The 26,329-nt window shown below is 42.0% G+C and overlaps 1 pseudogene; it reads left to right on the top strand.

Annotated features, from left to right (window-relative positions):
• The first annotated feature begins 1,648 nt into the window (after positions 1–1,648).
• LOC102997961 (regulatory solute carrier protein family 1 member 1-like) lies at positions 1,649–8,278 on the top strand (annotated as a pseudogene).
• The last annotated feature ends 18,051 nt before the right edge of the window (positions 8,279–26,329 follow it).

Below are 26,329 nucleotides of genomic sequence, written 5' to 3'. Positions count from 1 at the left end.
ATCATACACCACGATCAAGTGGGATTTATCCCAGGGGTGCAAGGATTCTTCAATATACGCAAATCAATCAATGTGATACACCATATTAACAAATTGAAGAATAAAAACCACATGATCATCTCAATAGATGCAGAAAAAGCTTTTGACAAAATTCAACACCCATTTCTGATAAAAACTCTCCAGAAAGTGGGCATAGAGGGAACCTACCTCAACATAATAAAGGCCATATATGACAAACCCACAGCAAACATCATTCTCAATGGTGAAAAACTGAAAGCATTTCCTCTAAGATCAGGAACGAGACAAGGATGTCCACTCTCACCACTATTATTCAACATAGTTCTGGAAGTCCTAGCCACGGCAATCAGAGAAGAAAAAGAAATAAAAGGAATACAAATTGGAAAAGAAGAAGTAAAACTGTCACTGTTTGCGGATGACATGATACTATACATAGAGAATCCTAAAACTGCCACCAGAAAACTGCTAGAGCTAATTAATGAATATGGTAAAGTGGCAGGTTACAAAATTAATGCACAGAAATCTCTTGCATTCCTATACACTAATGATGAAAAATCTGAAAGAGAAATTATGGAAACACTCCCATTTACCATTGCAACAAAAAGAATAAAATACCTAGGAATAAACCTACCTAGGGAGACAAAAGACCTGTATGCAGAAAACTATAAGACACTGATGAAAGAAATTAAAGATGATACAAATAGATGGAGAGATATACCATGTTCTTGGATTGGAAGAATCAACATTGTGAAAATGAGTATACTACCCAAAGCAATCTACAGATTCAATGCAATCCCTATCAAATTACCAATGGCATTTTTTACAGAGCTAGAACAAATCATCTTAAAATTTGTATGGAGACACAAAAGACCCCGAATAGCCAAAGCAGTCTTGAGGCAAAAAAATGGAGCTGGAGGAATCAGACTCCCTGACTTCAGACTATACTACAAAGCTACAGTAATCAAGACAATATGGTACTGGCACAAAAACAGAAACATAGATCAATGGAACAAGATAGAAAGCCCAGAGATTAACCCACGCACCTATGGTCAACTAATCTATGACAAAGGAGGCAAAGATATACAATGGAGAAAAGACAGTCTCTTCAATAAGTGGTGCTGGGAAAACTGGACAGCTACATGTAAAAGAATGAAATTAGAATACTCCCTAACACCATACACAAAAATAAACTCAAAATGGATTAGAGACCTAAATATAAGACTGGAAAAAAAAAAAATACTTTGTGTTTATATGTAAGGTGGAGTTAAGTTCCAGATCATATAAAATTTTCAACTGTATCAATATCTGGTAGGACATTCAAAGGGTGGGACAATGTTTTTATTGGGAGGGAATTGCTCTAAGCGTTATAAGACATTATGACATCTAACCCATATCTCTGCCAAGAAAAATGCCAGTAATATCTCTGCCCCAATTATTGGGCCACCAGAGACTCCTTGTAAATTTCCAAACACCTTAGGAAAATAGTCCTCAACCTTGGCTTTAACTCAGATACTGACAGTAGGGAGGCATCTGCAGAGCCTCTGATATAGTTGCTCAGGGCCAATGCCTGGTCATAAGGGTTTTTAAAAACTGCTCAGTTGATTCTACGTAGTAGCCAAGGCTGAGAACCATGTCGTAAGGGAGGTTCTGCTCTTTTGAGCATCGTTGCCTTAGCTGAGTCAGATCACCAGAACATCGACCTGACAGGATTTCTTTCTGCCTCATGGAGCTATTTCCTGTCCGATAGAGCCCAAGGGCCTCCTAACCTAAGGAACAACCTCTCCAATTATAAAATGGGACAGCGGGTATGTGGCTCTAGGCTCTGAAAAGTCAAAGACCTACTTTCAAGAAATCCCAAGAGTTGGGTAAATGATTAATCGTTTACTTCCAAATTTAGAACGAACAGAAAAACATAGTTTAACTAAATTAAAAAACAAATCAACCAGTGACTGATTGTTTAGGAAATAAACTTGTACTACATTGTGTCCAAACACCTTCTAGAACCTCTAGTCATCCCTCCTTAGGCCTAACTTGGGCCTTTAACTTTGTAGGAAAAATAAATTTATAGTCTTTCTTCAGCTGTCTACTAAATCCTAAATCAGGAACGGTAGATACATTTATCTCCAGTGCTAACTGTAAACAGATCAGATTTGTCTGCCTGGAGAGGACTTTGAAGCCTGATCCAGGCTAACTGAACAGTGCTGTGGTGGGCTGGTTAGTGATACTTGTCATGGGCACAGGATGGGGACAGGAAAGGAAGTGCCCCATTCCTCCTGTAGACCCTAGCGGAAGAGGCACATTTCTCAAAAATAACAGGTGAGCTTCTCAGTCCTGGTCAGCTTTTGGAACCTGATTGGATTTTATGACCATCATCATCATCATCCAGTGAGTTTCCACTTATTGAGGTATAGCTATGCACTGCACATTTACTACCTCATTAATCCTTACAACTCTACAAGATAGGCATTTTCATCACAGTCTGTGATCCCACAGCTCATGGAAGGAACTAATCATCTAATCTGTGGTTGCTTGATGCTCAAGTCCCACAGTACAATAAATAATATGGAGTGAAATGTGGCCTCAGACCATCCTCCAAAGCTCTAACGTTCTTTATCCTGCATCCACATCCCCAGGATTCTTGCTCAAATGATACAAGATTCAACAAATACCAAATGATAATACACATACTTATTTCTCAGTATTTTCCCATTATTTCCTGGTACTGCATCCCGTCCATGTACTTAAGCAAAAAACTTAAAACATATGGCAGGGATGTTTGTGTTAATAAACTTTCTTTGCTTTGTGTTTTTCCTTTGTTGAAAACATTTTTAAAATGTTCATTTTCCTGTGACAGTCCAATATAATAGAGGGAATCCAATTCATTGCCATAATTCAGCACCTAGAAGGGTGTTGACACATAATAGACATTTAATAACTATGTAAAATGAATTAATCAATGCAATTGACATTTTTGTCCAAGAGCAAATGATTAATTTTTATGAAATTAAAATGTTTAATTTTGATGAAATCCAATTCATCAATGTTTCCTTTTATGATTTATTTATTTATTTAAAACAGTTGACTTTTTTTAAAATATATTTTTTAAAGTTTTATTTATTTATTTTTTTGGCCACGCAGCTTGTGGGGTCTTAGTTCCCTGACCAGGGGTCGAACCCTAGGCCCTCGCCCTCGGCGGTGAGAGTGTGGAGCCCTAACCACTGGACCGCCAGAGAATTCCCCTTTTATGGTTTATTTTTTGTGTGTTAAATCGAAGAAGTTTTGGCCTTACCTAAGGTCACAAAAATGTTCACCTATGTTTTCTTCTAGACGTCTTATAGTATTAGCTTTTACATCTAGGCCTATGATCCATTTAATCCATTTTTGATTATTAAGATCTGTGTAGAGCTTAGGGTCAGCTCTGTAAACACATCTTCATCTGCTCGGCGCTGAAGAGGCAGGTGAAGCAGTTTAAGAGTATGGATATAATGCTTCCTGTCTTAGAACATGGTCTAAAAGTTGTTTTTCCAGAAAAGTGTCTCATGGCAATGTCAAATTTATCGTTTCACTCTTTCTCGTAAGAAGGGGTGCGTCCCTCCTTTTCCTCCCCCAACTCTCTCCCCTCTCTTCTACAGTCTCCAGAAACAGAAAACTCTAGTTTCTCTTTCTGTTTCAGAATAACAATGTTACAAGCAGAAAAGGAAGTATTAATCAATACTTTTTTTTTAACATCTTAATTGGAGTATAATTGCTTTACAATGTTGTGTTAGTTTCTGCTGTATAACAAAGTGAATCAGCTATACATATACATACATCCCCATGTCCCCTCCCTCTTGCGTCTCCCTCCCACCCTCCCTATCCCACCCCTCTAGGTGGTCACAAAGCACCGAGCTGATCTCCCTGTGCTATGCGGCAGCTTCCCACTAGCTATCGGTTTTACATTTGGTAGTGTATATATGTCCATGACACTCTCTCACTTCGTCCCAGCTTACCCTTCCCCCTCCCCGTGTCCTCAAGTCCGTTCTTTACGTCTGTGTCTTTATTCCTGTCCTGCCCCTACGTTCTTCAGAACCTTTTTTTTTTTTTTAGATTCCATATATATGTGTTAGCATAGGGTCTTTCCACGCTTCATCTACTTAAACAGATAGATAACAGCCCCGAGCAGCTCTCTTTCAAGTAAACCCTGAGAGGCCGTCGCAGGCGGGTGGTGGCCACCGCGATTGCCGCTGAGGGCGTCCCTGAGCGCTTGCGAGGGAGGGAAGGGGCGGGCGGGAGTGCCAGCGGCCCCCGCCCTCCGCCTGCAGCACCAGTCAGGCCCCCCGCCGCCCTGCCGCCCCGCGCCGAGGCCACGCTGAGCCGAGCTGGGTCGGGTCCGGGCCGTGCCGCTCACCGTGTACTGTGTGCGGAGGGACCTCCTCGAGGGGACCTTTTCCCTCCAGGTCGACGCTGACTTGGAGCTGCACAACTTCCGCGCTGTGCGAGCTCGAGTCCGGCATCCCAGCTGCCGAGAGCCAGATCGTCTCCACTGAGAGGCCCCTCCATAGACCACCAGGGATTACTGGCTGCTTATGTCTTAAAAGATGGCTACGTTGGGATTTTAACGAAAGAAGGAGAATGCAGACCCTCGACTTTCCGTGCAGTTCCCAAACTTACCCCAATAGACTTGCGCAGTTTATCAAAAGACTTTCTTCAAAGGAAGATAATTGGATATTTTCAGTCAGCAGTACTTCCCAAAGTAAGACGTGTGAAAGGAGAGGGGAGATATGCTAAGAGCCATTTTATTTTGAGGTACTTCTTTTTATAGCCTATTTTACTCGTGTATAAAAAAAAACCCACCTCCTAATAAAAATCAGCATTCATAAGAAAAAAAGAAACAAAAGACAAACAAACAAAAAAACCAACTCTGGGAAGTGCCAGCCACCAGGAGCCCACAGTCCCACTCATCTCCTGGAGAAATAGCTTCATCAGGGCTTGGACAATCCAGCCTTGTTCTGATACCTATTGCTGGCCAACTCCCCCACGAGCTGTCCTTGCTGGAGGAACGCAATCCACCCTGGCAGATGCTCTGCTCAGAGGAGATCTTGAGAAATCTTCTAGGATCCTGGTGCAGCAGCAGCAGGACCGAGCCTGGAGAGAGCAAGAAAGGATTCATCTCTTTTCTGTGGATCCTTTTGATCTTGAGGCTCAGGCAAAGATAGAAGAAGATGTAAGGCCGCAGAACATTGAGGAAAACATGACAATAGCTATGGAAGAGGGTCTGGAAAGTTTTTGTCGAGTAGTGGTGCTTTATATTAACTGCAAAGTGAATGGACATCCTTTGAAAGCCTTTGTTGACTCAGGAGCCCAGATGACTATTATGAGCCAAGCTTGTGCAGAAAGGTGTAATATTGGGTTGGACAAAAAGTGCCTTCGGTTTTTAAGTAAAACCAGAAGACAGATTTTTTTCATTTTCACCAAGGACTTTATTGAACAATGTATTCACCCTTTTGTGCCACTACCTTTTGCCATTTTTCAGGCAACTTCATAATTCCATCTTCCCCAAACTTTTTATCTTTTTGAGCAAAGAACTGTTCCAGGTGCCTTTTACAGTCTTCTAGGGAATTGAATTCTTTTCCATTAAGAGAATTTTGTAAAGACCTAAATAAATGGAAATCTGAAGGTGCAGTGCCTGTTGAATACGGCGGATGAATCGGAACTTCCCAGCCAAGCTGTAACAGTTTTTGTCTGGTCATCAAAGAAATATGTGGTCTTGCATTATCCTGATGGAAGATTATGCATTTTCTTTGACTAATTCTGGACGCTTTTCGTCGAGTGCTGCTTTCAGTTGGTCTAATTGAGAGCAGTACTTTTTGGAATTAATCGTTTGGTTTTCCAGAAGGAGCTCATAATAGAGGACTCCCTTCCAGTCCCACCATATACACATCACCTTCTTTGGAAGACGACCGGCCTTTGATGTGGTTGGTGGTGGTTCATTTCATCTGCCCCACAATTTCTTCCGTTCCACGTTATTGTACAGTTTCCACTTTTCATCGCCCGTCACAATTTGTTTTAAAAACAGAACATTTTCATTACGTTTCAGTAGAAAATTGCATGCGGAAATAGAGTCAAGAAGATTTTTTTCACTTAACTTATGTGGAACCCAAACATCAAAGTGATTAACATAACCAAGTTGGTGCAATGATTTTCAACGCTTGAGTTGGATATTTTGAGTATGTCGGCTATCTCCTGCGTGGTATAATGTTGACTGTTCTTAATTAATGTCTTGCTTTGATCGCTATCAACTTCAACTGGTCTACCTGACCGTGGAGCATACTCCAGCGAGAAATTTTCAGCACAAAACTTCACAAACCACTTTTGACATATTTATCAGTCACAGCACCTTCTCCATACACTGCACAAATCATTTTTTTGCGTTTCAGTTGCATTTTTGCCTTTCTTGAAGTAATCAAGCATAGTATGCCAAAAATTAATCTTCAAGATTGAACTGGGTACAGCTCACTCTGTCTCTGCTTCAGTCTACCCCATCAAACCCAGTGACCCAGACAGCATTGAACCTAAAGTTGTGAAGGCTTTGAAGACTTCAGCTGAATTCCAGATAACCTCTGAAAAGAAAGTACATCTTCCTCTACAGGATCTTTCTGATTGTGCTTCCTCAACAGACAATGCTCCAGCAAACCAGAGTCCAGCTACACCTTTTCAGAATTCACTTGAAGAAGTCATTGTTGCAGAAATCTAGAGAAATCTGCTGAAAGAAGCACCCAGGGCCTCAAATCTCATCTCCACACAAGACAGGAAGCTAGGTTATTTGTCACAGCTACTAGGATGCAAGAACCACAGAGGCTTATCAGTGAAAATGGTTGGCATCCAGAATATCAGTACCTGAGTCAGGTAAATGGCCTTCAGCAGCATGAAGAACCAAAGAATGAACAGCATGAGGTTATACAACAAAATGCTCCACATGACCAAGAACATCTTTATAACAGAGGGGACCTTGAACGTCTTGGAGAAAAGCAACAGAATCAACAAAGAAGAGTTGATTTGGAAGCTACAATGAAAGGAGACAGTTTACAGCAGAATGGGGACCTTCCAGGTACAGAGAAAAATATTCTACCTTCAGGATGCTTTGGCTGCTCAAATTCAGAAACACTTGTGGAAGTAGATACAGTAGAACAGTCCCTAGTTGCTGTGCTTATTTCAGCAGGCAGTCAAAATACCAATGTCAAGAACATTGGTGCATCTGATCTCACCTTAGATAATCCCTTGATGGAAGTAGAAACATCAGAATGTAACCTTTCCCCTGAAATGTTGAGTAATTCCATTTCCACTCAGGATTTACAGCTTCTAGAAAGTAATGTTGAAATGTCTGGAACAAATAAAGAATACGGGAATTGCCCTCCTCTTTAAGTCTCTGTGGCAGTGGTCAGCCCTCTGCCGAGTCAACAGAGGAATCTTGCTCATCTATAACAGCAGCCTTGAAGGAACTTCATGAACTTTTGGTCATTAATAGTAAACCAGCTTGAGAAAACACATCTGAAGAAGTTATCTGTCAATCAGAGATAGTAACTAAGGGCCAAACAGGTATTAAGGACCTTTCTGAAAGATGGTCCCCAAATGAGCATCTTACAGCTACCCAGAGTGAACAGTGTTCACAAGTCTCCTTTCATCAGGCCATATCTGTATCAGTGAAGACAGAACAATTAACAGACACTTCAACTGATGCTGGAGTAGAAGATGTAGAAAATATTAACTTCAGGGGTCCATGTGATAGCCTGTTAACTGATGAGGAAGGTGTCCCCAAATCTAGGGAATCAATAAATGAGAGCAATTCTGTCACTCTAGCCTCAGCTACAATGTCTAATTAACTACACTGCACCTTAGGTGTAGAAATTTCACCCAGACTTTTAGCAAGTGAGGAGGATGCACTCAATCAGACTTCTGAGCAAACCGAGTCCTTGTCATCCAGTATTACATTGGTTAAAGATTCGAGTCAGTGCACACAGAATCCAGTGACAGACAGGCCTGAGACCAGAGAAAATGTTCTGAAGCTGCAGGGCCACTTCTAGAATTTGAACCACCTACCAGCCATCCATCATCAAGTCCCTCCTTTCTTACACAATTAATTTTTCCTGCTGCAGACATTGACCAGATTCTCCGTGCGGGCTTTACTTTGCAGGAAACTCTTGGGGCTTTGCATCAAGTTGGTGGAAATGCAGACCTTGCACTTATTGTTTTGCTAATAAAGAACATTGTAGTTCCTATATAACCATGGAAAAGTGGGCTAGACTTTACTCCATTCCCTTAAAAAAAGCTACACATACACACACACACACACACACACACACACTCACTGCATATACAGTATATGTAGAAACCTGCAAGCAGAATGTTGAGCCAGATTTTTTTTTTGTCATAGTCTTAGGTTTTTATTTATTTTATTATTTATTTATTTATTTATTTATTTCTGGCTGAGTTGGGTCTTCGTTGCTGCACGCGGGCTTTCTCTAGTTGCGGCGAGCAGGGGCTACTCTTCTTTGCGGTGCACGGGCTTCTCATCGCGGTGGCTTTTCTTGTTGAGGAGCACGGGCTCTAGGCCTGTGGGCTTCAGCAGTTGTGGCGCACGGGCTCAGTAGTTGTGGCTCGCAGGCTCTAGAGCACAGGCTCAGTAGTTGTGGTGCACGGGCTTAGTTGCTCCGCGGCATGTGGGATCTTTCCGGGCAGGGCTCAAACCCGTGTCCCCTGTGTTGGCAGGCGATTCTTAACCACTGCGCCACCAGGGAAGACCCGGTCTTAGGTTTTTATAGCAGCCTTTTTCGCGTAGGGAAGAATACGTTACTAAATGAAATGATAAGGATTATTTTCCTTCTTTCTTTTCTCCTTATGTAAAAGTCCTTTGAAGATAATTTTAAAAAATGTTTTTAATTGTTGTTTCCCATACTTTAAAACTCTTGATTTCTCTAATTCACATAATAAATTTTAAACCTTTCCAAAGTCATAAAGTATGCTCAAAATGTATCCTCCCCAACAGACACTGCTTTATCTTCTTATTCTTAAGCCTCTTTTAAGAGAGTTTGCTCTGATTGGACATTACTTTCCATTTGTAATGTTTGAACACTGATCCAAGCAGTGTATTTGTTCATATTGAGAAAGAGATAAAATCTAGGTTCCTGGTAAGTTACAGCGGGCATTTGGAAACAAGCTCAGATACAAAGTTGCCTGGGCCACATTTCTTCTCCTTTTAGTCAGCGAAGGTTATTGTGAGATCACAGGTTCAGAAGGAAGCCTCAAGGAATGTCTAGTATATCCCTCTGTTAAAAACAAAGTATCTAGAGCATGTGGTTTTCTGCTCTTCCAATATTATATGCTACTAATGGGTATGGCAGTGTGCAATAGTCAGTGAATCCTCTGCACAAAATTGTCAAAATAACTATTTCAGGAATCTGGAAGTCAACCAAAAAGCACTGAGAAGCATTAGTTCCTGAAAAACTACTGTAGTTCTGGGTAAGAGCAACAGAGTCTGAGGCCTTTCTGCCTGAAAACCCCCCACCCTACCCACCTTCCATCCCAGCTTGGTTGGAGAGAGCAGCAGTAGTTTCACCAGTATGGGCCTGGCAAGGAAAACTTTTCATAGTTATTACCACAGTTGAGGAATATCCCAGAGGCATGACTGTGGAACCTGGTGGCCCAGTGGTTAGGACGCTGCGCTTCCGCTGCAGGGGGCATGGATCCCTGGTCCGGGAGCTAAGATCCCACAAAGCTGTGTGGAGGCAGAATTTACTGGATACAGTGAAAGCAGTGCTCAGAGGGAAATTTGTGGTTGTAAACACCTTGGACGAGCTCAACTGTAGACTGGTCACAGCTGAGGTCACTCACTGCTGGTCACAGCTGAGTCAGTGAGCTTGAATACAGGTCAGAAGTTCCCAAACTGCAGAGAACCGATGGTAACAACTCTCCGACATCCAGCCTTCTCCCAGAAACCAGCAAAAGCATTTATTGATTCCTTTTCTGCGGGGTCGTGGGCAGGCCCCGGATGGGCCTTGGCCTGGGCGCGCGGAGCAGGGCTTCCCAGGAGGGCAAACAGGGCACGGCTGGAGCTCTGGGGGGTGCCACGTGGCCTCGGGTGCGTGGGGGAGCCGCCGGGAGAGGATGGGCTGGGGTTCCGCAAGCACCGCGGGCAGCTCACGGAACTGTGAACTCAGGCCCGCGGCTCTGTCGCTGACCAGATTTTTTTTTAAATATTCTTTTTGGCCAAAGTAATTTTTGATCTCTCGTCTGATGGATTTGTCTATTCTATTTGTTAAAATTTGGGCCTTTTAAAATGTATTGGCAGTATGTGCATACAAAAGCTTTTCATTATCATTAAGATGATATAATCGGTAATAAAATTGATGGTATTGCATATAGCATAAAAAGTAAAAATAAAAATAAAAGAAAGTAAATCCTACATTGTCTGCAAAATAATCCAGGGTTTGAGGAACAGACAGACCACCAATAGTAAGCTGAGGTCTATGGGTGGGAAAGGGTGAGAGGTCAAGGACCCCTCTATTCTGCTCAACCTCTAGCTATTTCAGCTTTGATCTGTGATACCACATGAACAAGACCTCTCTGTTTAGGGACTTTCATGGGGAATCAGGGGAAGGGGATGTCTTAAGAAGGATCTTGTCTTCTGAATTCATACAGCTCCTGAGAAGACTTGATTTCATAGCTGGAATGGCAACCAAGGTTCTGTCTACTTACAATTCCAATTGCACACTTATACCATATTTTTATTTCTCTGACCTTCTGGGAAGGACTGAGGAAAAGGAAATGGACTTTGTTAGATCTTCATTAGATATATGGAAAAAACGTTTGCTTCTCACAGTTGGGCTTGTGTCCTTTACTGTTTGTTTCACATACTCACGCTCAGGATCACTCTACTGGCAGGAAACACATCCCCTGAGCTTTCAAATCCTACTTACCTAGTGACCAAAATCTAACCCAAGTGTTTTTCTATGAATCCAACCACTCAGGCATTCTTAGCAATCTCTATATTTCCTAGTCTTAAAAAAGGGCACTAATACCAGAAATAGCCAGGAGCTAGGAGAGATGCTGGGTGTATATAGAAAAATGAGACACAATACATACCTATCAGGAAACTTGCAGCCTAGTGAAGGGGTCAGATGCAGCAATAGCTTATTATAACACAGTGCTGTGATAAGAGATGTGCATAGACAGCTATGGAAGACAAAGGTTGGGCATCTAATACAGAACAGGCTAGGCCAGAGTACAGTATGGAGTCAGGGATGATTTTCTGGAGGAGGCAATAGGTTTTGTTGAGTTTTGAGATTAACTTGGTATAGACTATCAACGGGGTGGTTCCAGGCAAATCTGTCAAAAGCACAGAGGCATGAGATGGCATGGGAAATCCAGAGAACTACAGGTAGTTCAGTAACCCATAACCAGACCCTCTTAGCTCACTTTTATTTTATTTCTATTTTTTATTTTTTACAGTAGGTCCTTTTTGGTTATCTATTTTAAATATAACAGTGTGTACATGTCAATCCCAAGCTCCCAATTTATCCCTCTCCTCAACCCTTCCCCACTGGTAACCATAAGTTCATTCTCTAAGTTTGTGAGTCTGTTTCTGTTTTGTAAATAAGCTCATTTGTATTATTTTTTTTTAGATTCTGCATATAAGTGATATCATATGATATTTGTCTTTCTCTTTCTGACTTACTTCACTTAGCATGATAATCTCCAGGTCCATCCATGTTGCTGCAAATGGCATTATTTCATTCTTTTTAATGGCTGAGTAATATTCCATTGTACAATATGTACCATATCTTCTTTATCCATTCATCCGTCAATGGACATTTAGGTTTCAGCTCAATTTTAACCGGTTTCCTTTAAATTTTTTCAAAGGAAACTAGGAGGGCTCTTTGATAGCACCATGCAATTCCTCATCTCAGTTGTCCCAAGCAAGTCTATTCCTTGGCCCCTGACTCAGTTCAACAAAATTGTGCAGAAATTTTGAAATCTTCTACTGTTACTTACACAGGTCCCTGGGGGATATCACTCTCTCTCCTTAGCAGTTTATCACAGGACCTCACAAAATGTCTGCTCCTTGAGTTATTCTGACAATTCTGTCCTCTACACCTTGCTAGATTTCTAGTGATGTGTTAGAAAGCCTTACAGATTGGTTCCCTGAGGGGACTAGCCACACTTAAGACAGCTCCAAGAGTGGCTGGAACATAAAATATAAGAAAGAAGTGGCAAGAAATGTGGTTAGGCAGAATATGAGTGGGAAACCAGATTACAAAAATCTTTGAAAGTAGACAGGGGGCCCAAAGGAAAATTAGACTGTTGACCTATAAACTGAGCCACACAGATGAAAACTTGCTTATTCTAATTGCTCTAAGGTACAAGCTGGTCCCTCCTACTGAATTATACATACATTTCCTGAGGGCAGAAGTCCTGCCTAATATTTCCTCTATGATTCTACACACATGTTCAAGCACATAGGAAGGAGTACAAAATATGTTGGTCAGTTGATTCGAATGGGCTACCAAGTGAGGCTGCATAGATTTTTAGAAAGGGATACCTTGCATTGCATAGAGTCAGATTTTTCAAAGGCAAGGAGGGGTAGAGTTTGTATGTTTATTTGGAGTCTGAGATCCTCTCCAATTACTCCAGCCTATTCTAAATGGCTGTTTCTCTCAATTTTCCACCCTCTCCGCCACTAGGAGGCAGCATAATTTCCCTTTGCCCTCTGGGACAAGGATTCTCTATCCCATAATACATAGTATAAACATACATACATAATACACACAAAAATATATGTTCCACCTGAAGCTTTGACCTTGATTGACTGGAAAAATGTTGCTTGGTGTTTTGGCCAGTTGGCCCCAATGCTCAAGACAGAGGGTTCTGGAGCAACACTCTGACCTCCAACTATCCCTGAAGGAGCTGCCCCAATGAAAACTACTTTCTATGAAGCATCTGGATGGTACATTAATTCTGCAAGCAACAACGGGCAAACTCAAACATTACAGAATCCTATATTGGGTAAAGAGGGTTTAGATGGGGTTGGCGGTCCTCTCCTGTTGAGTTTTATGCAACCTTGGGCCCCTAGGGAGTTTCCACAGAAAATCAGTTCAGGATGTGCTGGCCTCGTTTGTTGTAGCTTTCTGTTTATTTCTTAATGGTTGCAATATAGTGGCACTTGTGCTTATGCCAGCAGCCTGAAGCCTTTTAGCAAACTAGAAATATAATGCCCTATTAAGAAGCCAAAGTATGTTCCAAGCATATTTTTCTCAAGGCCCGTATTTTCAGGATTACCTCTGCCTTGGTGACAGTGAAACTTAAGGAAAGCTATTTAATTTGATCATCATTGTCAATGTGCCAGTTAAATGGTGTCAGGGTGTCTCAGGCTGTCCTGGAAAAGATTTGTCAATCACTTTAGCAGAACTTCTCAAAGCTTGTGACATCAGAGGGGTTCAGGTTATTTCTGAGTCACAGGACGGGACAGCCAAGGCCAAGAACATGGTCAGCCTCTCTCAGACACACAGCTTCTGTCAAAGTCAAGTCTTGGGCTGGCCTCCTGCGTAAGCCCTTTTAAGAAAGATTTGCTTCAACAGGTGACTAGTGCAAAGACCAAGATTATAAGCTACTACATGTGTGTGGGGAGCAGAGACCATGCAAAGTTTTAGGAAGAAATTCAGCTTTTCTTCCTTTGAGCTTTGCTGAAATCTCTCCAGAGTTTTCAAAGGCAAAGTCAGCACTGTTCCTTTCATAAGCATGTATTGAGTCTGAACTCTTGCCAGGGCCTAGGACACAAGGGAAAATGAGACCTGGAATGTGGATTTGGCCATCACACCTGTTGCAAATGGGCTTGCACTGGGCTAAGGGACATAGCCAAAGACAAATCCTTTCCATGTGACACATTCATGAGAATAAATAATAAAAAATAAATGAAATACTACTTTTAAAAAGGAAATAAACATTAAAGCAAAACAGAAACATTGACTTGGATTTTTGGAGCTGCTATTATAATGGAAGAGTCACACATGTATATAATAAAAGAGATGATTATAATGTACAGAATTGCCACCCATCTAAGTATTTTCTAAATTGCTATGAGAATGCAGAAGAAGGCGTTATTGACAGGAGTTTAACTCTCTTCCCACTGAGAATTTGCAATACTAATGACAGAGAAAGCCTGGTGGAATCACCTACCAGGAAGACAGTGGCCTTGATTCAGACAAATCTTATTCATTCACTCAGCAAATTTTTTTTTTTTTTTTTTTTTTTAGTGAAATAGGGAGCATTTTCTTTTTTATTTTATTTTATTTATTTATTTTATTTATGGCTGTGTTGGGTCTTCGTTTCTGTGCGAGGGCTTTCTCTAGTTGCGGCAAGCGGGGGCCACTCTTCATCACAGTGCGCGGGCCTCTCACTATCGCGGCCTCTCTTGTTGCAGAGCACAGGCTCCAGACGCGCAGGCTCAGTAATTGTGGCTCACGGGCCCAGTTGCTCCGCGGCATGTGGGATCTTCCCAGACCAGGGCTCGAACCCGGGTCCCCTGCATTGGCAGGCAGATTCTCAACCACTGTGTCACCAGGGAAGCCCCTCAGCAAATATTTATGGAGCACTTATTATGTGTTGTTAGCTTCTTGGGATACATCAATTAACAAAAGGGAAGAAGATTCCTGTCCTTATATTCTAGCAAAGAAAACAGGCAATGACCAATAAAAGCACTTCCTCTTTTTAATTTTTTAATTTTTAATTGTTTTATTTCTAATTTTTAAATTAAAGTACAGTTGATTTACAATGTTGTGTTGATTTCTGCTGTACAGCAAAGTAATTCAGTTATACATATATACATTCTTTTTCATATTCTGTTCCATTATGGTTTACCACAGGATATTGAATATAGTTCCTTGTGCTATACAGTAGGACCTTATTGTTTATCCATCCTGTATATAATAGTTTGCATCTGCTAATCCCAACCTCCCACTCTGTCCCTCCCCCAACTACCTCCCCCTTGGCAACCACAAGTCTGTTATCTATGTCCCTGAGTCTGTTTCTGTTTCGTAGATAGGTTCATTTGTGTCATATTTTAGATTCCACATATAACTGATATCATATGGTATTTGTCTTTCTCTTTCTGACTTACTTCACTTAGTATGATAATCTCTAGTTGCATCCATGTTGCTGCAAATGGCATTATTTCATTCTTTTTTTATGGCTGAGTAGTATTCCATTGTATATATGTACCACATCTTCTTTATCCATGCATCTGTCGATGGATATTTAGGTTGTTTCCATGTCTTGGCTATTGTGAATAGTGCAAAAGCACTTCCTCTTAAGTAACACGAAATCTAATTGGTTTTTTGTTGCCATCAACTACTAAAAGCCATAGGACATCATAGCTCTTGATCCTGAAGTCTCACTAAAATGATAGAATCCAACAATATGTTAGAATGATGATTTCCCCAGATAGATCCTGAAGACAGTTTTAGAATTAATGTGAGCCAGTTGTGTGTTGGTAAATGCTTAACAATTGGCTCTCAGAAATAAATAACAAAAAATAAAGCCCTCATTTGTAGTATCTGCCACTTTTTGTGGTATACATACTCTCACTGTGGCCATTTCAAATTAACAATGAGATATTACTGAACACAGAGTTGGAGAAAAAACACATACAATGACTCTTAAGAGCCCGTGCAACCTGGCTCCAACACACCACTGATTGAGGGCTCATAGGATAATGAAACATCCCACATGGAAGGGACCTCAAAGTCGATGGACAAATGTTTCTTGTTCATGGTGTATTGCAATCATTTCTGACAGAGGTGTCACAAGTGAATTGCTACAAATGCTGTATTTCCTTATTGATTGATTCAAAAAAAGCTTTTGGGGGAAAAAAAGAAACATTAAACCTACACAGAATTTATTTTATTTACTAACTAGAGCACATTCAGTACTTAAAGGTTCTTATTTACTTTTGGCCATGGTCAGCTATGCAGAGCATTGTAGTGAGAAGCTGCTATTTTGGGGAGCTTTACTGCTTTTGCAGACTTAATATTGACCTTGAAATTGAGACATATTAAAGCATACCTGGGTTTGGTCTACATTTCTTATTGGATTAAGCAGATATTTTGTTTTCTTCTTAAATTATGTATTGAGGATTGTTAAACACTTAGTTCCTCTTGAAAATCAGCCAGGGGATTTTGTCAGATCCATGTTTGGAGTCTGAGTCCTTCCTGATGGATTAGTCAGTTACACCAAGTTATTCCACCTGGATGTTTGCTGCCTCTAATTTCATTGTGTGTGTCTCAACAACAAAATAAAACCCTGCTCGGGTCTAAAGGACACCTGGTTGTTGCTTCACCAAAAAATGTGAAGGGTGTTCACTCCTCTTTTGACAAACTTTGATTCACTTTTCCTAGGTGTGTCTGCCTGAACTTATTCACTAGGAACTTTTTCATTTCAAGGCTGACATGTAGCGTAATACTGTGGTGAAATTTTAAGCAAATTTAGAGAACTACATTAAGTAAAATTCAACCAAGCACCACATGTAGTCTAACTTTGGAATTGCGGGAAAAAAAAAGTAAAACTATGAAGATATAATACAACAACTACAAAAACAAACCTTTGACTATTAAAATTAAAATAATATTCATTAAGTTAGGTGTCAACATTTATAAGAGATGCACTGTTGCTGGTTTTCAAGATGGAAGAAGGCAGCCACAAGCCAAGGAATGTGGGCAGCATTTAGAAGCTAGAAAAGGCAAGGAAACAGATTCTCCCTTAGAGCCTCTGGAAGGAACGCAGGCCTGGTGACAACTTGCTCTTAGCCCAGTGAGACCCATTATCAGATTTCTAACCTATGGAACTGTAAGATAATGAATTTGTGTTGTTTTAAGCCACTAGGTTTGTGGTGATTTTTTACAGCAGCCATAGGAAATGAATGCACATGTGCTTCTCTACATTTTCCAGTCTCTCTACAGAGAGAGCATAGGTGGGGCTGTGAGACTAGCTCTGGCTCTTGGAACGGGGGTGGATGTGATTTGCACCCTAACTAAACAATGCGCCATAATCTCTCTCTCTGCCGGTTGGGCAGCCAAATGCAGAAGGTCAGTAGAGTATTCCAAGGAGGCTCTAGTGGACGGCAGAGCCACTGTTTGCAAGGAACCTTCAATCTGAAGTCACCATTTGGAAGTGTTGCCTAAGGGGGCTGCCTCAACCAAACGCAGGAGGGCTAATCCCCTGAGTCTGCAGAGTTCATGTTTCCTGCAGCAGAGCTTCTCCTAGGCTAATGCCAGAATCTCCAAATCAGAGATTCTGGAATTTTTTTTTTTTTTTTTTTACTATTCAAGAACATTGCTGTTTATTTACAAGTGACTGATGCTATGCATTTATTATAATAATGGAATTTTTTTTAAAGAATTTGACACGAGTTTTTTTTTGTTGTTTTTTGTTTTTTTTTAAAGATTAAACTATTCTAAATGGGCAGTCAGAACTTTGGTGGGCTTCCTTAGCCTTATTTGGTAATTTTTAAAATTTCACATAGCACCTGGAGAGCATTGTAATAAAATTGCCATACTTAGGGCTTGTGAGGTTCTTAAACCTGTTCTGCTTTCCGGGCCACAGAGGTACCCACAGCGTCACAGTTCAGACAGATCACTGGTCTCTTACAGGATTTTCTGGCCCTTTCCTAAATATGCTCTCTACTCCCCTAAATTTCTACTTTTGTTCAGAGAGTCCTTTTTCTTGGAATATGTACCCCAACCCCTCCTTCAAGCTCAGCTCAATCCCTTTTCTTTCAAGAAGCCTTTCTAGATTCTCCAAGGAATATACATTTTCTTCCTCTATGATTCCCTGCATTCTTTCATCATAGTTATTGCATTTTATCTGTCCTCTCTCCCTCAGTACACACACATACACATGCTAAAATGTAGCTTCTAGAAGGCAGGTACCATCCCATACTCACTGTTGCCCTCACCATAACGTAGTGCTCTAAATGCAGTAAATGTTCAATGCATTTGTAAATTTTAGCAAAACCATCTGTGGCTGGTGGGAGAGTTTTGCTTTGTTTGTTTGTTTACCAGGCAGGGTCATGTGGTGCCTTTTAAATGATCACAGAGGACTGCTCCATTTTTGTGGAGCAAGGGTCGCCACAATGTACCTTGTTTATCTACCAAAAAAATAAAAATCTGAAAGCTTACTCTAAGCCAGGCACTGTGCTGAATGCTGGAGTACTGTGTACCCCGTGTAACTATCATATGTCATCAACTAGGACAGCTGCAAACCACATATAGAGTGTACCTACTATGTGCCAGACTTTGTGCAGATGACTCACATCAGCCTGAGCCTCTGGCCAATCCTTCTCTTTCCAGGACTTCTTCCTCTTCAGGGAAATCTAGCCTCGCAGCCTCTGGGGATTGAACTGCTCATTTGTTAATGTTCGTTTGCACATCAGGATTTTTCACTTTCAGGAACAGTTTGTCTCTCTGGCTCAAATTTCTCTGTTCCCATACCATTATTTATGATGTAACTAAGAATCTATTGTACAGAATTAAACTCAGTTCCATTTTGAAATTGTGCAAGAGATCTACCCCACCCATTTTCTTTCCATTTAAAATGCAAGAGGGGTGTGTAGGAGCCGTTTATTAAGGGGCCCTGGAGCTAACCCCAGTCCATTATTTCTCCATTTCTTTACAACTCACTGAGAAGGGTGGGGGAGAAGGGAAGGGGAGACTATTCTTTCCTGACTGATTGTTTGGCCAGATCCACAGGGATCCCTACTTTCCTACACCCATCAGGGAAGTAGCGTTCAGAGGGTCATCCCAGGGGCAGGGCTGGCTGTGTCGGGCTGTGATGAATGGGAGGTGGAATTTGGCCAACAACCGGGAAAGTGTGATAGGAGACAATAATCATTAGAACATTTAGACATTGAGAATAGGATCCATGTTTGTCTTACGTATCCTGGGTACCAACACAGCAACTTGGCTGAGTAACTGCCCCATAATGTTTAAATGATGTCCAATGAATGATTGAATGCATGAATGCCATATTCTTGCTTCCTTCTCCAAACACTCTTTATAAAATTATGGCAACTCATTCATGTCTCCTCTATAAATCAGGAATTTGGTGAGGCATACAGTTTATTGCTTTGGAATCATTTTGCTTAATCACAAAGGCCCCAGGGGCTTGGGCAAGGAAAAAAGCACAGGTTAGGGAGAGAGGGTAGGATAGAATCTTTCTAGAGACTTTTCAAATAGGCTAGAGCCCCACTTCCCTGTATGGTTAGTTTCAGGCTTCTAAGCCATCCTTCCAACATGCTGAAAGCTCTATGAGAACCAAGTTCAGCAGTATATGACAACGGTTAAATGCTCTGCAGTCTATAGCTCTGGGTTCTAATCCTGGTTCTCCACTGACAACAAGGAAGTCACTTAAGCACCCTGCCTTCAATTTTTCATCCGTAATATGGGGATGATAATAGTACCTATTTCATAAGATTGCTATGAAGATTAATTTGTGTATTATTCACATACAATACTCAGCCCAGCCCAGGGACATAGTACGCTCTGAATAAATGAGAGCTATTATTATAATTAGCTCAAAACATAGCACACAGAACATCGCAGACATTTTTTGATTGCCTGACTGAAATGGGATCTAGCTTGGAGGAAGCAGAACAAATTAGAGTCAGACAGTTCATCAGGATTCCTTCTAGATCTGTAGTTCAAGCTTTTTGCCTTGGTCATTTCTCCAAATGTGAGCACGTCCGGGCTCTTTGCAATGAGGGAAATGGGTATATTTGCAGGGATAATTTACAGTTTAGGGAAGCTCTCTGAAGGGATAGTTTTCAGGACTTGGCTCATTCTTGGCTAAGTGCCTTAAAGAACTTGAAGGGTGTTGAAGAGCTATTATTCATCTCCATTGAGGGCCAGGTAAGAGGAAATGGAACCCAATGGCAGCTGGCACACTTCCTGCTACACAGGAAGAAATTCCTGGAAGCAATTTAGTCTCCTCAGGAGGGCAGGTAATATCCTTCCAGGAAAAAAATTAATGAACTTTATTGAGGTATAATTTATATACAGCAAATGCATTCATTTATTGGGCGGAGTTCAATGAGTTTTAACAAATGAATGCATTCCTGTAATTACTACCACAATCAGGGTTGAACGCATTTCCATTGACCCAAAAAGTTCCCTCATTCCTTTTTTAGGGCCAACCTCCCTGCATCTTGGGTCCCAGGCAATCACTGATGTGCTTTCTATCATTATTTTACCTATTCTGGAATTTTATATGAATGGAGTCACATGGTATGTACTCTTCCGTGTGTGGTGACTTTTGCTCATCCATGTTGTTGTATATACCTGTCGTTTGTTCACTTTCTTTTAACAGTAATATTCTATTATACAGATATAGCACAGCTTCTTTCACCTATCTATTCACATGTAGATGAACACTTGGGTCGTTTCCAGGTTGTGATCATGATAAAGTTACATTTGTGTGCAAGTCTTTGTGCGTATGTTTTCCAAAATGGCTGCACCATGTTACAATCCCACCGGCAGGTGTATGAGCATTCCAGCTGTTCCACATCCTCACCAACACTGGGACTTGCGAGAGGTAGAATAATAATAGCCTCCCAAAGATGGCCGTGTCCTAATCCCCCAAACCTCTGAATATGTCACCTTCCATGGCAAAAGGGACTTTGTAGCTATGACTAAGTTAAGGATCTTGAGCTGGGAAGGTTATCCTGGACTGTTTAGGTGGGCCAACGTAATCATAAGAATCTTTCAAAGATGGAAGACAGGTAGAAGCATGAACAGGCAGTTACAGAGGGAGAGCTAGTATCTTTGGTTGCTTTGTCTTAAACACATGGTTTATCCCACTCATCAGTGGTTGAGCTGAGCCTTTAAACCAGATTTGCCTAGTTTATATGTACATTCACTCTGCTGCTCAGCCTTCTCAATGCAAGACACTATCAGGACCCCTCTCAACAGAGGGATAATTGTGGGGTTTGCTGGATGATATTGGGAAACTGGGGAGAGGGTGACAAAAGGAGCTGAGAAGGGAGTTTTAGGGAAACATAATTCCAGGTTAACCAAGTTGACTTGTACAAATCACCCTGTGTGGCAAACCCTGTAAACCTCTTCCCATGTGTTGCCCTCAAAAGCAGCAGGGTGCACCACCCACAGGAGAGCCCAGACATTACCCAGGGGTCTCTGGGCACTAAAATTGCTTGTGCAATGCAATCTTGCATTACCTTCAGGAGTAATTCAGAGACTTAGTATATGACTAATGTTCATTTACTTTCTTTTTCTTCTGTCAGAAGATTAGAGGAGGGCTTATCATTTCAGTTTTGACCATTGGTTTAAAATATAAAAATGAACAAACAAGTTAATTTTAAAAAAGTACTCTTTACAGACAGGCAAGGTGATAAATTTTTCAAGCATTGGAGCATAGAGGACAGTTAGTGCTGGGCCTGGATTCCATTTAAAACAAAAGGAAGTAAAGTTAAAAACAAAAAATCCTTCAGTAGTTGTATGCCAAGGATTCCGGCAAAGACAAAACATCCTGAAAGCTCAGGATGAGTCATCAAATTTGTTTGCCAAGGCTTTTCCAGCTAGTAAGGGCTGTACTTTCGTGCGGGGAGAATTCCTGTTTGCAGCTTACTGGTAGCAGTCACCACACCAGTAGGTTCATATTAGCTGCTCACCATCAAAATCGGTATGGACAAATGAGACTAACCACGGAGCAAAATTATTCCCAAAGTTCAGGGGTCTCCTGCCTGCCTCACTGTATCCACACTTCTTGCACAGAATCCATTCTTTCCTGCCTCAGCTCAACATCTATCTCTCATTGGTTTCATAGTCATCAGGCTAAGAAATTCTCTCCAGCAACAATGTTAATTTTGCCAACATGCAAATTCCCACGGATATTTAGAGGAGTAAAGCAGCTTTCCATGAGCATGGGCAGAAGAGAGGCGGGTGCCCTGAGATGGGCAGGTCAGCCCCCACCCCGGAGCTCATTACATTCGTTACATAATTATTTATCAAGCACCTACCTGTGTACCAGGCACTGTGCTACGTGATGTGGAAACCATGGAGAATAAAATAGATGACGCTCATATCTTTTCTGGACAATGCCATTTAAAAACACTCATATTCTCTGTGAAAGTTAATTTGTGTCTATGAGACCTTTATCTGAAAGTGTGAGTTTGGAAAATAGCATGGCATATTTATTCCTCTCTATTTTTCACATTTCACATGCCCTCATCTCCACCCTATTTCAGTCCTTATCTGGCTTCAGTAGATTAGTCTGTCAGTAGATTAGAGAGCAGGGGCCTGTGCGTCATTGTCTATTTCCTTAAAATTCTTTGTCATTGACTGTTGGAAAGACAAGACTTAGGGGAGCCATATCCCCAGTGCGAAAACTGCAGAAACATCAGTCATGCTGTCTTATCGCCTGTAACCAGATGATAAGTCTCTCATGTCTTTTTTATAGGCTCAGGTTGTAAGTTTCTTCGGAAGACACCATCCATTCATTTAAAAAATTTGAAAAAAAAAATCCCCAAACAATAGAGATAGTGATGTGGATTCATGTGGGACAGAAGCTCTCAAATCATCTCAGACCAGCAGTTTCCCTGAATCAGAGTGATCACCACATTGTTCCATTTTCACTCAGACATTCCCAAGCTCCAGGGACTTTGCGGCCATAGTTGCCACAGCTGGGTCTTTCCCAAGGTTCTAGCAGAGAGTCCAGATGAATAGTCAATTAAACATGTCTACCAGCCTCAACCATACCCTCAGTGGGGCCAGGTCATCTAACCTTGTTCCACAAGCGGAGTGTCTCTCCTTTCTCTGGAGATCGTGCTTTCAGACCTTCTCCATCCTCCTCACGGGGTTGAACCCTCAGCTTTCCCTTCACTTCCTACTTAACAGAAGACACGGACAAGTAGTCAGATGAAACTTCCTTCAGCTTCCTGCCTGTCTTGTGCCTACCCTTTCCCTTTCCTTCCTATTCTTTTTTTTTTTTTAAATTAATTAATTTATTTTTGGCTGTGTTGGGTCTTCGTTTCTGTGCGAGGGCTTTCTCTAGTTGCGGCAAGTGGGGGCAACTTTTCATCGCGGTGCGCGGGCCTCTCACTGTCGCGGCCTCTCTTGTTGCGGAGCACAGGCTCCAGATGCGCGGGCTCAGTAGTTGTGGCTCACGGGCCCAGTTGCTCCACGGCATGTGGGATCTTCCCAGACCAGGGCTCGAACCCGTGTCCCCTGCATTGGCAGGCAGATTCTCAACCGCTGCACCACCAGGGAAGCCCTCCTTCCTATTCTGATGGAAGAGGTGCCCACGCCTTCTGTCTGAGACTGAAGCTGTGCCCCCATCCCGCCCCCTCCGGTCTGCTCAGGGACCACACCTTGGTCAGCATCCTCTCTGCTGGCTTCTTTCCACTAGTTTTCACACATACTCTAATTTCTCCCATTTAAAAAACAAGACAACAACAACAAAAAACTCTGCCTATCCCACATAATCCCCCAGCAGCTGCCTTCTCTCTCTTCTCCTGTTCATGCATTTACATCCTCAGCTCCTTCTAGCCCAGTCTAACCTATTGTAGTTTGGTTTCTGCTCCCATTTCTCCACTGAAACTGTTTTGGGGATGGTCTGTGTTAATCACGCAGGGATGCAACTAATCTCCCCTCCCACTGACACCCGGCTGTCCTTCAATCCTACCCTTTGGGGCTAGTTGTTGGTTCTCCTGGTTTTTTTTTTTAATACCCTTGGATGAATCTAGAATAGGTCCATGGCTTTTCTGACCGCTCTTAAATGGTAAGAGACCCTCTAGTCACTCTGAGTTTCACAAACAACTTCATTTCCAATATTAAAGTGTCTGGTCCAACTTTTATTTAAGGATACATCTTCTCTCCTTCCTGAGCTCAGGGCAGCTCCGGGTTTGAGAAAGCGGTCTGTGGTTGGCTGCCCTTCTCTTTCCTCTGTTGACAGTTCCACTCTCCCTGTTCCCCAGTCCCAGACTTGAAAACTACAGGCTCTGATCCCGCAAAGATTGGAGTGAGGAAAGAGAAGAGATAGGGCTCAGGAAAGATCTCACTTGGCTGGCAATGATGGATTGCAATTTTTCTCTGGACGCAGCAGGTATGTATTTCAATCTGATTTTCTATCAGGGCACTTTGTAGATTCTTTGGAGGAATCTCTCTCCTGTTATTCCCTTGAATGGACAAATGCATCCTTTGGCTGGTCACTTAGGATCCCCACTTCCTCTCCCCTCCAAGAGGCTGTCCCAGGTGGGGTTTAAGAAACACAGCAGGCTCTCTCCTATGGCCCACATGTGGTTCCAGAAAGCACTCTTTAATCCTTGGCCCTGACAAATCCTAGGAATGTAAACTGTCAAACACAGCCACTTCTCCTGGCTCTGCCCACAGACCAGGATTCTCCCAACCACAGCTTTCCACATTTAGATGCCTCAGGCACGTGACAGAGTCCTCTGTTCCCTAAAAGTTGCAGAAGGCACATACCGAGCTTTCCAGTTGGTTCCATGGAAGTTCTTCTCACTTGATTTGTATAAGACAAGGGGAAAGTACTTCCTTTTCTCTCCCCACCTCCCTAAGACTTGCAGGGCACAGATGACTCTTCAAAAAACTACCCCCTCTCTCAGCCTCTTTAAACATCCTGTATAAAGTGATCAGCTAATGGTCTAGAAAAATTTCCAGACACCTCCTTTGCAAGTCCAGGATAGGTATTTAGTACCTTACTGTGAAAAATGGGAGTCTCATTTTAACATTCTCTTGCAACCGTATCTCAGCTTTTATCTTATTCCACCTGTAACCAGCCCTTATCTCCTGAAATTCAGAGAAAATAACATGAGCAAAGTAAGAAGACACTGAAAATCCAGAGCATATGAGTAGACCTCTATGATTGGCTGTGGTCAAATTCTGGGGCAGGGGAGAACTCATCTTAAGGTAAACCTTCCTTTGAAATGCTGCCTGGTTGCTTTTTACTTAGACTCATTTCTTGGGTCTCTGAGGCCAGCTCCTACTCCGTGACATGCCCCAACCAGGAAACAGTGACAGTGGCTAGAGAAGAGGCTCAGATGTGGGCTCTGTCAGTCTGAGAAGGGCTAGGTTAGCCAGGCAAAGAATTCCAACTTTGTCCTGTAGGACCCAGGGAATCTGGGGTCCTTAGACCCCAGATTAGAGGAGCATTCTAATCTGACCTGTGTGTGAGAAGGATGACCCTGAATGTGATGTCCTTACCTTTTCTTTATTAGGCACAAGTACTTTTTTCTTCTTTTAACCTTTGCTGTGGGGACTGCAACACTCCCAATGAACATTTTTCTGTCCCCACTTGTCTTAGTTTGCTTGGGCTGCCATAATAAAATATCACAGACTGGGTGACTTAACAACAGAAACTTATTTTCTCATGGTTTTGGTGACTGGAAGTTCAAAATCAGGGTACCGGTATGGTTGGTTCCTGGTGAAGGCTGTTTTCCTGGCTTGTAGACAGCTGCCTTCTCACTGTGTCCTCATGTGACCTTTGCTCATTGTGTGCATGCAGAGAGAGAGTACTATGGTCTCTCTACCTCTTCTTCTAAGGACACTAATTCTACCAGGTCAAGGCCTTACTTTCATGGCCTCATTTAACCTTAATTACTTCTGTAAAGGTCCTATCTCCAAATATAGTCACATTGGGGGTTAGGGCTTCAACTTACGAATTTGGAGGAGAAACAAGTATTCAGTCCATAACAATACCCAATAGATTTTTTTAAATAGTTGGGAATATCCAGCTCTTAAAATATTCCAGGAGCTTAAATGCAGTGGGGCCCCATGACATCAATCAAGGTGCAGTAATTAATCAGCAGATAAATGCAAGACCTATTTTAGTCCAGCTGTTGACCAACTTTGATTGTCTCCTTTAACCTGTCCAGACTATCAGTTTATCCCAGTTAAATTTGTGCTACTTGGATTTCCCCAGGAATTCCTATTGACTCTCCTAAATCTGACTCTGGGGGCTTATCAGGCACAGAGTTCAAATTCTGGCTTCCCAAGTGATCCCTATGAATCCAGTTTCCTTGCTATCCCTGCTCCTCAAGCATCCAGAGTTGTATCAGATGCCTCTGTGCCTGGTGTATGTCTATGAACTCTATGGGGAAGCTGGGTGCCCCATTCTGATGGGAAGCAACAGTTACTCATGAGTCTCTGTGCCCTGGTTGGGGCATGTCACCTCAGGGGAGGAGCTGCCCTCATAGGATCCAAGAAATTGAGTCTGAGTCAAAGTGAAAAAACAACCAACTAGCTTTTCCAACAGAATG

This window comes from Balaenoptera acutorostrata, chromosome 1 (genome assembly GCF_949987535.1).
Source record: "Balaenoptera acutorostrata chromosome 1, mBalAcu1.1, whole genome shotgun sequence".
NCBI classification, from domain to species: domain Eukaryota; kingdom Metazoa; phylum Chordata; class Mammalia; order Artiodactyla; family Balaenopteridae; genus Balaenoptera; species Balaenoptera acutorostrata.
Note: the sequence above shows the minus strand (reverse complement) of the source record. Positions and strands in the feature narration are given on the sequence as shown.